Source organism: Vicugna pacos, chromosome 6 (genome assembly GCF_048564905.1).
Source record: "Vicugna pacos chromosome 6, VicPac4, whole genome shotgun sequence".
Classification (NCBI taxonomy): Eukaryota; Metazoa; Chordata; class Mammalia; order Artiodactyla; family Camelidae; genus Vicugna; species Vicugna pacos.
In genome coordinates this window covers 83,074,426-83,086,675 of record NC_132992.1, presented here as the reverse complement: position 1 = coordinate 83,086,675, position 12,250 = coordinate 83,074,426, and the positions used below count along the sequence as shown (strand labels likewise).

The 12,250-nt window shown below is 38.9% G+C and overlaps 1 protein-coding gene across 12 annotated transcripts in view; it reads left to right on the top strand.

Moving 5' to 3' along the window:
* The window catches only part of EFCAB11 (EF-hand calcium binding domain 11), a 226,936-nt gene that overhangs the window by 111,014 nt on the left and 103,672 nt on the right, over window positions 1–12,250 (top strand). The gene's annotated exons all lie outside the window — the stretch shown is intronic.

The following is a 12,250-nucleotide window of genomic DNA, read 5'->3' as shown; positions in this document are numbered from 1 at the left end:
ATATAAACATAAAATAGACAATATGTAAATAAATAGAGTTTGTGTGTGGGTGTGTGTGTCTCTGTGTGTGGTTCTGGTTACTTCTTGTCAGATTGCTTTCAGCAAAGTTGGAAATACTGTTGTTGAATAATAGTATGTTCCCTGGGGGCTTACCAACTCTGGTCTTTATCACTTATATTTATTTGCTATTTTGGTAAGCATAAAATGTTACATCATAGTTTTATTTCACTTCACTTACCTAGCAAGTTAAACATTTACTTAAATTTGATATATTTAAATTTTTTTCTTTTGTCACTTTTGGCCATTTATAACTGGAAATTTTGATTCTTACAGATTTGTAAGAGCTTCTCTTATCAATTTGATGTCAAAAGTTACATGAACTATTTATCATAAATATTTTCATATCAATATTTACTTTTTATCTTAGTTTTACCCTCCACCCCAAATCCTCAACTACCATTTATTCATAATTTCTCCTGTTTCTTAAATGGTAAATCTAAATGCCCACTTAGAATAAAGAAACTACTCTGTTTTCTAAATTTGGGAAATTGTATGTTAAATTTTTCTTTATTATAATTTTATTATGGTTTATGGTATACAGTAAGGGTCTAAGTTTATATACCTTAATATTATTAAGGAATAACCTTAGCAGTTCTCTTTTCTCTTGCACTCAGATTACCATGTGTTTAATTCTCATATAACGTATGCCCTATACCTAAATTCTTTGCTTTGTTCCATGGATTTCTGAGGTCAGCAACATACTTTTAATGTGGGTTGCTTTTATTGAAACAATCTTATATTTCCTAAGGCAAGTTCCCCTTTATTGTCCAAATTAATCTCTAATATGATTTGTAGAATTTTTTATGTAACAAATTATCCTATTGTTATTTGAAAATGTATTCAATATATAAATTAACGTGAAGTATTGCCATGTTTACAAAATTTTTGTTCATTTTTTTCTTCTATAAAGTGTGTGTAGTTTTATTTGTATTGGACTGATACATCCCAGCTTAGGTTAGTTACCAAATAAGTACTCAATAAATGTGCATTAAATACAGATATATTTCATCCTTGTTATAAGAGAAGTCTCTTTTCAGAAAAAAACTAATCATTATTATTATTAAAAAGGAATGCTATTGTTATTTTGGAATATGTTTCATATGGTAAATTTTCTTGAATTGTTTTATTTCTAAAATTCTTAGATTCCTTTGAGTTTGCTAGATTATATAATCATGACTTCAGCAATTAGTGATGTTTCTTTCCTATTAATTTTTCTTAAACTTGTTTTTCCTGCCTTATCACCATGGCAAGACCCTCTAATAGTTTATTAAATAATGTGTATAATGAAGAATATCTTTGTTTCAACTTTGCTTTTAGGAAACATGCCACTAATATCTGTATCTCCACTAAGAACAATATCATTAAAGTTTTTGTTTTTTCAGTTTTCTGAAATTCAAAATCAAGAGTATATTTTATATTTTATAAAATTCCCTTTGAAGCCTTTTAATACACAGCTAATTATGAATGCCAGTAAAGTATGCAAGGAGTGAATTAACTATCTTATAAAAAAAACATATTTCTTTTTTGGCTATTTTCCATTTTGGTTCACAAATTTTTCATCTTTTGCCCTGAATTTTGAGGAGACTTTAGCACCCATTCATCTCGTTGCTCCAGCTCCTGTAGACTTTACTTTCTCCCTGGTGTCAGCTCTGTCTCTAATCTGCTCATTCAACTTTTCCCTTGAGTCTCATTGACTTTTATTTTTCCAGCTAGACACTCTACCAAATGAGTCAAAACTCTAGTTTTCAGGATGCTCTAGGAACACTCACTGTCTGCTAGTCGTTTATTTTCTCACCATTGCTCGAAACTCAATTTTACAGCTATCTATGTAGCATTAATTAAAAAGTATTTCATAATGAAATTCCTCTAATTTTGATGCCAGTGCTTCTATTAAACTCAAGTTTTGCTAAGGGCTCTTTTCTTAAGTACAACCCAGCATCTGTGGGAGAAAAACATAATTAAGAACTTTAATGGAAAATTTTCAAATGTACACTCACTAGATAATTTTGAAGCACTAATATTTTGAAATGTCTTTGTGCTTTTTCTCCCCCCAGCCCCGAATTATTGGAACGTTCTCTGTGCTATTCTGTGGAACTCTGGGGAGGACACTCAGTGTGAGATTATGGACAGGGCATGCCAACTCCAGGTCTTAATCAGCCCATAATTCTTCATGGCTGTGAAGAGCTTGGCTGATTGCACAATAAAGTCATCCTAATCCCAGAATTTATCCCATATCCTTATATAAAGTGAGAACGATCCAGGAGTTAGAAATGAGGAGTCCTGGAGTCTTCTTCCTTGTACTATGTGCAGCATGTACAGAGCTTTGAGCTGTCAGTATTCTGCAATTTGGCTTTTCTTTCTGTGTAAAATGGGACCAACGTGGATTTCTGACAAAGGTCCTCATGATGTCAGAAAGCCCAGAATTATTATTAGCTGCACATGGGACCCATGCTGTGAATCAAGAGACCTGGTTTTCTGTCCTGATTTTGTTGCCAGCTGGATATGTAACTTTAGGAAAGTCGCTTTATGCTTCTGGGCCTCAGTTTCCTCATCCATAAAATGGAAATAATGGTCTGGGTGATTTCTAAAGTCCCCACAAGGGAAAAAATACTCTTATTCTGGGGAGAGGGTGGGAATTTGGAAGCATGGTGAGCAGTTTAAATGCAGCCTCTCTCCCCATGCACCAGAGCACGTGGGACTGGCAGTTGACAGGACTGAAGTCCTCAATACAGCAGCCCACTTCACTGGGTGGGCTGGGGGCGGGGGTGGAGCTGCAGAGAAGCCACAGGGAAGAAAAGAAGACATTACATGGTCCCATCTCAGGGTGTTTGTTCTGTACTTGGCTCCCGAGATGATAACACCAAGCACGAAGTTCAGAGTTGTTTTATCCCTGTGGTTTGATTCAAACTAAGAAAAGGGTTCTGTTTTGTTTTCCTTCCCTGCTGGGAGCCGTTTTCAGTAAAACTTCCATACGGAGATGTATTTATTGCTAAACAGTGTTAAGAATAGTCAGACCATGCAGTCACAGAAAGAAAACTGTCACAGCAGAGTGTATGCCCAGACAGCAGCACCCTGGACCCACATTCCTCTCTGTGGATTCGAATGCACTTTTTTCTTTAACAGTGCTTCCATAACATCTTTCCTTTCATTCCTTTCTTATAAACTCATATAAGCCCTCAAAGTGCTAAATGTTTTTCCTTCGTTGGCCATCACTCGACGGATGATTTTATCAAACATGAATTTTCCTTTAGCTCTCAATTGCGTGCAGTGTGAAGCTGACAACATAGAGAAGAGGTGGTTGTGCGTGCGTGCATGCGTGTGTGTGTGTGTGTGTGTGTGTGATGGGGGCAGGGTGGGCTTACGCATGTGTATGGTGGGGGAGAGATCTGGTTACAAAAGTAACAGGCTCCTGGTACAATATTTTGGAAATAGAGCAAGATAAGAAAAAGAGAATAAAAACCAACCGTATTCCTGGCAAATCAAAGATAAATGTTAACATTTAGTTTTTCTTGTTTCTCTCCAAGTTTTTGTTATTAAAATAAATGAATTTTAGAGCCCATGCTTTTCAATCATTTTTGCTGTTTTCGCTTTATAAATAACCCTTCAATAAACGTGTTTGTCCTCACTTTTAAGTTACTTCCTTAGGAGAGGTTCCTAAATGCCAGAAGACCATACTGGGGAGTATGAATTTATTTTATCATTTTTAGGACTCCTGGTTCTTCTTACCCAACTGCCTAGTTAACAAATGACACTCCCTCTTGCAGTATCTGCCCCTCTTTGCTCTCACTGATAATTGAATGTTACTTATTTTTTAAATCTTTGATAATCTAATAGGTGAAAGCAGTATCTCATTTTTGGTCGCATTTCACTGATTGCTGGTAATAGTGAACATTTTCATAGGTTGATTAGTTCTTTCTATTCCCTCTTCTGTGAATTATCCATCCATATCATTTGCCTGTTTTTTCTCTTATAATGAGAACATTTACCTGTTTCTATTTTTATCACAACGATTTTTCCAGTTGGTTGTTTTATTTTTATGAAGATTTTTTGACGTGCAAAATTTTAAGTTTTCATATGTTTTCCTTCACAGTTTTTTTTCCCCCATTGCTTTTATACTGAGAAGGTTTTCCATTTTCTTAGTTGGTTTGAATTTTAAGATTGTTTAGTGCTTTGGAATTTATTTGGGTATTTAGCATGAGATGATGATCTAAACACTTTTGTTTCCAAATTGCTAGCCAGTTTTTCCCTTATCATTTGTTAAATAATCCTTATTTATATATACTGCCTTGATTATCATATTCTGTATTGAGTTCTTTTACATGTTGGGGACCTTTCCAGGTTGTGATCTATTTTCTGCCCTTATTCTTACAACAAAGACACTCTTTTTTCCCCCTAGTTCTCATAATATGTTCTAAAATCTGGTATTTCTTGTTTTCAAATTGTTTTCAGTTCTTCCTGCCTGTTTATTTTCTGGACGAATGGTAGAATCATTTTTGTGGAGTTCCAAAAGCCTCCCTTTGGGGTTTTGATGAAAATTGCATTCAACTTATAAATTAATTGGGAAGAATTTGGCATCTTTACAATGTTCAGTCTTCCCATCCAGGAATACACATATGGCACGTCCCTCCACATTTTAAAATACTCTTTTGTATGTCTCCCTGGAATTTTGTAGTTTTCTCGATATAAATTCAACACATTTCTTATTAAGGTATTTCAAGATAATTTTATATATGGGGTATTTTTTTTCATGGAATCTTTTCCCCCTTTAGTTTAGATCTACTATTTTTAGCATCACTTTTTCCCCAATGATTGCCAAGTACTGACAGGAATCTAAGGGAAAAGCACATTTATTTCTTTTCGAGCTTATAAACTCAGAGATTTAGAAGTAGAATTTCTAACTTAAATATAACTTATTTTTATATATGATAAAACTGGGGTCCTGAGAGATAAAATTTCTTTATAGATCATGTAACTTATTAGGAAAGTAGCTATATTTGATGAACGCTACCAAATGTTCATATTCCTTGAGTTAAGGACGTATAAAGCTTAACTCTCCCAAACCAACTCATGATCTCTGCCCTTGTATTCATTTGCTGTGGCTGCTCTAACAAATTACCACAGACTTCGGGACTTAAACAACACACATTGATTAGCTTTATGTTCCAGAGGTCAGAAATCCAAAATGGGACTCCCCGGGCCGGAATCAGGATGTCAGCAGGGCCGAATCACGTCCAGAGGCTCTAGGGGAAAGTCATCTCCTCTCCTTTTCCAGCTTCTGGAGGCCACCTGCATTCCTTGGCTCATGGCACCTTCTTCCGTGTTCAGAGCCAGCAGCCTAGCATCATCCCATCTCTCTCTGACTCTTACTGAGTCTTCTCCTTCCTTCTTCTGCCTCAAAAACCCTTGAGAATACCTTGGGCCCACCTGGATAATCTAGGATCATCTCCCATTTTAAGGTCAGTGACCTTAATTCCATCTACAGCCCTAATCCCCCCTTTCCCATGGAACATAACCGTTCTGGGGATTAGGAGATGGACATCTTTGGAGAGCCATTATTCTGCCAACCTCAGCAAGGATGAACTTTCAAAATGTATGTCTAAGCATGTTAGCCCTCTCCTTGAAGCACTTCAATGGCTTCCCATACCTCTTTGGATAACAGCCAGAATCCTCTGAGTGGCCCACCAGGTCCTGAGTAGTTGCATTCCATTCATCCTCCAGCCTCCTTCGGCTCTGTGCTCATCCCCACTCTCTACTCCAGCCACATAGCTTCTAGTCCCATGAATGTGCTTGCTGTCTCTTGCCACAAGACCCCTGAACATTCTGTCTCCTCTGTTTAGACAGTTCTTCCCCTCCTTACACCTCCCAGTTATCTCCTGGCTCATCCCTTGGATCTCAGCCCTTCGGGGAAGCTTCCCTGACTTCCATGCCAGGTCCTGTTCTCCTGCCCTCTCATAGCACCTTCTGTCTCTCCTCCTGGGCACTTAGCACACTGATGATTTTACTTCCTTATAGGATTCTTTCTTTCTCTCCCTGCCTGGACTAAAAGCTGCAGTGGCCTCTGTTTCTTTTCTGCTCCCCCTACATCTTCTGAGCCCAAGGTGCCCAGCCCATAGTGGGTTCTTAGTGTGTGTCTGGTGAACTAGTCAATGAACTTGGAAACCTATTTCTAAGAAAAAGCATTTTTAATGAATGTGTTCATTGACACATTTACAAAAGCAAAAAGACTGGAGTCAAAAGTCCAGTAAATAAGTTATTATAAATCCATTTGATAAAATCATACAGCCATTAAAAAATGAAAATAATAAGACTATAGTAATGGGGGGGATGTTTATAGTACTTTAAAAGTAGCAGGATACAGAACATTCTTATGCTAATCAGAAAGTGTCATAATGATCATAACAATTGGTCTAAGGCCATGGGATGGTAAGTGATATTTCTTTTCACCTGTTTCCAAACTTTCCTATTCACATGTTCACATATTCAGCACCTGTTTCTTGAAGGCCAGCGTGTGCCAGGCAGTGTGTCAAGTCTAAGAACAGCACAGTGAACAACATGCATTTGGTCTCTGCCTCATGCAAGGTTCTAGTCAAGTAAGATGGAAACTGACAATAATGTAACACAGATGCTCCAATATTCATACTATCGCTGTATTTGAGAACACACAGATCCCTTTACCATAGTATGTACCATTGGCTAAAGAGAATATTTTTAGATTGGGCTCATCATCCTTACGGCACTAAAATTTTTAATTGTGGTGGGGAAGTTGTGGGAGTAATATACCCATTTCCTTTCGTCTTTAGGCTTTGAAGGAGATTTCCTAAATTGTCTCCCTAGTTTTTAATCACCACTTTCCAAAATGTAAACTGTAGACCCTCCAAGGAAAACGTCTGGGGTCATGATGAACTTTTCCTGGTTACCTGAGTTCATCCACAGGAAGATTTGTGCAGGTGGCTACTAGGACACTGTTGATTCCTGCCCAGTTCAGACTCGTTCCCAAACATTCAGTGGGCCCTCAGCACCCAGTTCTAGGAAACTGGAAAAATAGTTTTCCCAGAATAAATTCTCCTGGGTTCATTTTCATATACTTATGCACTCAATGACTGTGCCTCTGTGCTCGAGCATAATGTAAATACTTAATTTGTTTAATAAATATCCTGAAATAGCCTCGTCGAGTTGTTACTAGAAGGGCACGAACCTTTTAACTCACTTAGCCAGCACAGATCAACACTTAATGTCTTTAATGATGGTCGGGATCTTTTTTAGTGGCTGAAATACTCTGTAATCAATGATGTGGCCCTGCCTGGAGGCAGGAGAGACTGGATAATGGGCAGAAAATGTCACTCTGGATGGGGACAGACATTTGAATCCCTGAAATCGGTTTTTGGGTGGCCATTTATGGGAGAGCCCAGTTTCTTCCCAAGGCTAGGAAGAGGCCCCCCCAACTCCTAATGCCCCTTTGTGATTCACGTATTACTTAAAGCCCTGGTGAGCCAGCTTCTGTTCTCTGAAACCCCTGAAGATTCTCCCCAACCCACCCACCCACTCACGAAGGCAACTGCCACTCCCACCGGCTTCCAGCACTGGTCACCCACCTGGAGAGTCATTTTCAGTGCTGGGCAGGAGGGGAGAGGACTTTCAGGACTGGGGTGGGGACGTGCCACACTTTGTGAGACCTCATTAAGGTGGGTGCATCCCCTTTTCTCTCCCTATCCCTACAGCAACCTTGAGAATTATTATTTCAGGGCTAGAAAAGAAGTCCTATTTTCTAGCTGTTTTATGAAGAAACCCCTCCAGGTTTCAGTCCTGAAATAGTCCCTCTGTACTTGCACGTGGAGCCCCTTGGTCTGAACCGAGGATTTGATTAATTTGGTTATGTTCATTTTCTGTGCATTTCCTAATTTTCTAAACGCTTGCCATATGCCCTCTGAACTCTCTTTCGACTGAAATTCTCATACTAAAAGCCCTCATGGTCATTGTAGTGGGTGTGACTTTGCAATTATAGGTAGGCTTTATTAAGAGAGTATTTTTGATAATCCGAGGAAATTGTTTCATTATGAAGTATTATTCATTGTTTTTATGTTGCTTATTATTGTCCACAGACCCAGAGGTTTTCAAGGCTGGGGGCATGTTGTAAACAAAAACATAAATAATTTATTATAATTATGTGGAAGTAAGGCCAGACTTTCTATTGGCTCAGTGATGCACGTCATTGAGAAATGGCCTGAGATGTAAAATGTTATTTCCCCAAGTGGATTATTAAAAACTGCAGTATAAACAGTTAAAAATCATAGCATTTAAAAAAAAATTCTGCATTCTCATTTAATCAAGAAAACCAGTACCCTGACTTGATAGAATTGTAAAATGATGCTCCTATAACCAAGCTATATAGAGTAAATCCCTTGAATTACCAGGGAGCCTCTGCTCACGCAGGATGAGAGCAGCTTTCAGGATTTGGCCGTGACACAGTCCCTGGGGTGACTGTCAGGTCCTGTAGACTCCTTTGAAATGTGAGTGCTTTTAATTAGATGGAGCGGTGGATGTTCTTTGTTTCTATATTATTATATTATTATCATTCTGTTGCCAGAACTCCCAGTCACATGTAATTGCAAGGGAGGCTGGAAAATGTGGTTTAGCTATGTTCTCAGGAAGAGAAGGAAGTAAGTTTTGTTGAACTATACGTAGTGGGCTCTGCCATGGAAACAGACTCCAGCCATCCCAGAGTGGATACCAGTGATCCCAGCTCCTTTTCCTACCAACCTGTTTTATCCCCACCTGTCAAAATGCCTCTGTTGACCTTTGCTGAATTCGTGTGTGTGTGTGTGTGTGTGTGTGTGTGTGTGTGTGTGTGTGTGTGTCTGGAAGGCTTTTCTCATTCATTAATTCATAATCACACTGAGGCTTTATATTTTGTTTTGATATCATTGTTTTTTTAAAAAATATTCTCCTGGCATATTTATCTATCCAGATAAATTTTACATTCAATTTATCAAATTTGCTAAAACAAAAAAAGGAATAAAATGAGCAAATAAAAAACTCTTCAGTCCTCCATCATATTTGACTAAAAATATATTCTGCTTGAAAACATTATACTCCTAGAGAAAATAAGCATCATCTGACAATGGTGTTTTCTGACTCTCAGGAAGTATGCTTTTTAAAAAGCAAGCTTTCTAACGGTGGCTAACGGTGTTATTAGCGGGGCATTTATAAATGGCTGGATGTTTATAGTTCACATTTCAACTTCAGCTCTATTTGTTGCATTAGCAAAATGAAGCTCATTAAGCTTTATTCTTTTAGTCCATCTCTTCATGCATCTGAACCCACTAATACTCAGCTTTCTTGTCTGGAAGTATGTAATCTTTCCCACATTACACTTGAAAGTTCAGCTCATTCCTAAACCTCCAATCAAGGATATGAACTTGTTGCTTTCAGAGAGGCCACATCTGTGCACCGAGCCATTACGCCATCTGTTAAAGTGGTCAGAGTTCATTTTATTGCCTCCTTTGTGGAAGGACTTGTACTGTAAAAGCCTGTGTTATTGAAAACATAATTTTCCTCATCATTATGCTTTCTTTCTAGCCAGATCATAACCTGCTAGAAATCTATTGAGCACAGAGTGAAAAGCTCTCCAGAATAGCTGTTCTTAAGAGATTAAATGATTGCCATCTCTGTCCCATTTCTTTTATCTCATAATCAAGTTCAAGATGATACTAGATATCTCAGCTGAAGTGATTATATATTTGAAATAGAAATGTCTTCATCTCCATTCATATTCCACACTGTTGAAGGCAGGATCATATTTTTTCCCCATTTACATTTATATATGCTTATAGTTCTTTACAAAACTATCCACAGGGTTAAAGACTCAAACTGCTTTTTAAAGGCTAAAAGTGGCTCACAGGGGTTGGGTTGCCTTTTTCAACTTTCCGGACAAAGACACTATAGTTGTATATTAAGATCCAATGTAGATGCATCAAAATTTACAACGGTATCAAATCTGAGCAATCACAGCCCATCCATTCAGCTTGACCAGTGAGATGCTCACAGTTCATAGCAGCTGAGACACTTGCCCAGGGTCAGCCGGCCTCACAGGGATGAAAGCTCACTCCTGGGCCTTTACTGGTCAACCACACTGCCTCCCTGCCATATTCAGAGCAGGCCTCCTACCCCTGTATGGCATGGGGGAAGAATGGAGGACCTAGTGACCTAAAAGTCCAGGAACTCGATTTTTTATAATTAGTTCAAAGAGGCTCCCTTTGGTTTTTGTTCTTTATCCTAAAAGCTGTCTGATGCATGCTATTTTCTTACATCACGATTTCTCTTCCAGAGATTCCAACTGAGAAAAAAGATCATGTCACTATTTATTAGCAGTTCTGCTAAAACACTTGATCGGGAAGGAATATGAAACCCTTTGCCAGAAACGAGACTTTGGTCTGTATGTTGATTGCATTTATCCACATCACACAAGTAGTCAATACCAGGCATCCTGAAAGTACATTCTTTCCTCCTTTTAAAATATCTCTAGCTTTAAATAAGACTCCTCACTTTTCAGACCTAGTAAATAGGAAAAAGTGAGTCATTATTTATGGTTAATCACTTCTGCCAGCTGTGACTGCATTTCACATCCATTTTTCTTTCTTTCTTTTTATTTTTCTTGGACTGGAGAATCCATCCTGTCACTCTTTAGGGAAAAAACCACATTCGTCCCATCCGTAGCCTCTTTCGGCACATCAACACAGTTAAGCACTGTAAACAAAGATTTTTGCTGGATGACAGCCAGAAAGTAACTTCTTTTAGAATGCAGAACTGTGGAGAATAATCCGGAATCTTGAGGTAGCACCTAAAGAGAAAATCTGAGTTATTTTAGGGTTTCTTGCAAAATGGAGTCATTATTTGAAAAATATTGTATTTATGAGTGTCTACTCTATGTCTGCCAAGTTCTAGATATTGCAAGGTTTAGAAAAAATTTCAGATGGGATACTCGGTGTGTCAGGACACCTTTATTTGCAGGTAGAAGGAACTCTATTTTAGACTGCCTTGAACACCCCAGGGAACTTATTGGGCCGGGTGACTAAGAGTTTTGACATACGGCATGCTTCCGCCCTGGTCTGATTAGGCTCCAGCTCACTCTGTGATTCTTCTGCCTTTTCCCTTCACTGTGTATGGCTCCATTTTCGGGCTGATAGTTGACACTTGAAAGCATATGCATAAATTTGGGGATCATTGTGCCATTGGCTCATAAAAGTGCTGTGGAGTTTGTCCCCTTGTGGCAGGAAAGGGACTCTTAGTACCAAGCCTCCTCTCTGCATCCCAGCCATCCAGTGAAAGGGCTACTCCTGTCTCAACTCACAGATAAAATTCCCAGGCTTTGTTACAGATGACCCAACACTTTACCCATCAGCAGTGGTCGGGGGAGGAATGCCATGTACTAATTAACCAATGGACCCTTAAACCAGTACTATAGTTAGGAGGGTGGAATTATATGCATTGGCTTAGGCCAGTCGGATCCCACTACCAGAGCTTGGGGAGGGGATCCAACCACCCAAATCACACTGCTGCTGGGTAGCACAGGGGGCAGAGGGAGGGGTGCGGGGAAGTAACCAACGATGTCCACTATGCCTTTCATCTAGCAGGCTGAGCCCGTTCCTAACAAGGCCGAAGTTCTGCCTGGCTTGTGTCATCCTTTATTCCTGGCCATCCCTTTATTCTTCACGGTTCATCCTAAATGACTAACCCACCCCCTGCTCATGGCCAATCCATAGCTGTACCTCTGCATCCAGAAGGCAGAAGAACTCTCTTACATTGAGGAATCTATTGTCCTCAGCTGAAGTCTAATAATCCCACTAATTGTTGGCAGACTAAATAGTATTCAGTAAGACATGCATATGAGACAGTGATGAGAAGACTGCTGCTCTTTTTTTCTGGTTGACTTTGGCACTTCAATTGCCCGAAACTTCAGAGTTTTTCTTAAAGACAATATTTAATTTGCTCTAAAAATCATTTTCCAAATAGAAGAAGGACTGTCTCAAGGACTGAGATCCCTTTTACCTGAATGAGAATCTGACGTGACAGGCTATTGCTGATGGCAGTTTAAATGCCCGGTGAGAACTTCATCTCCGAAAATCAACTTTCCACCACATCCACCTGGGTTCTCCCTGGAAGCAGAGCTTTAGATGAGGGCTTGCAAGTAGGT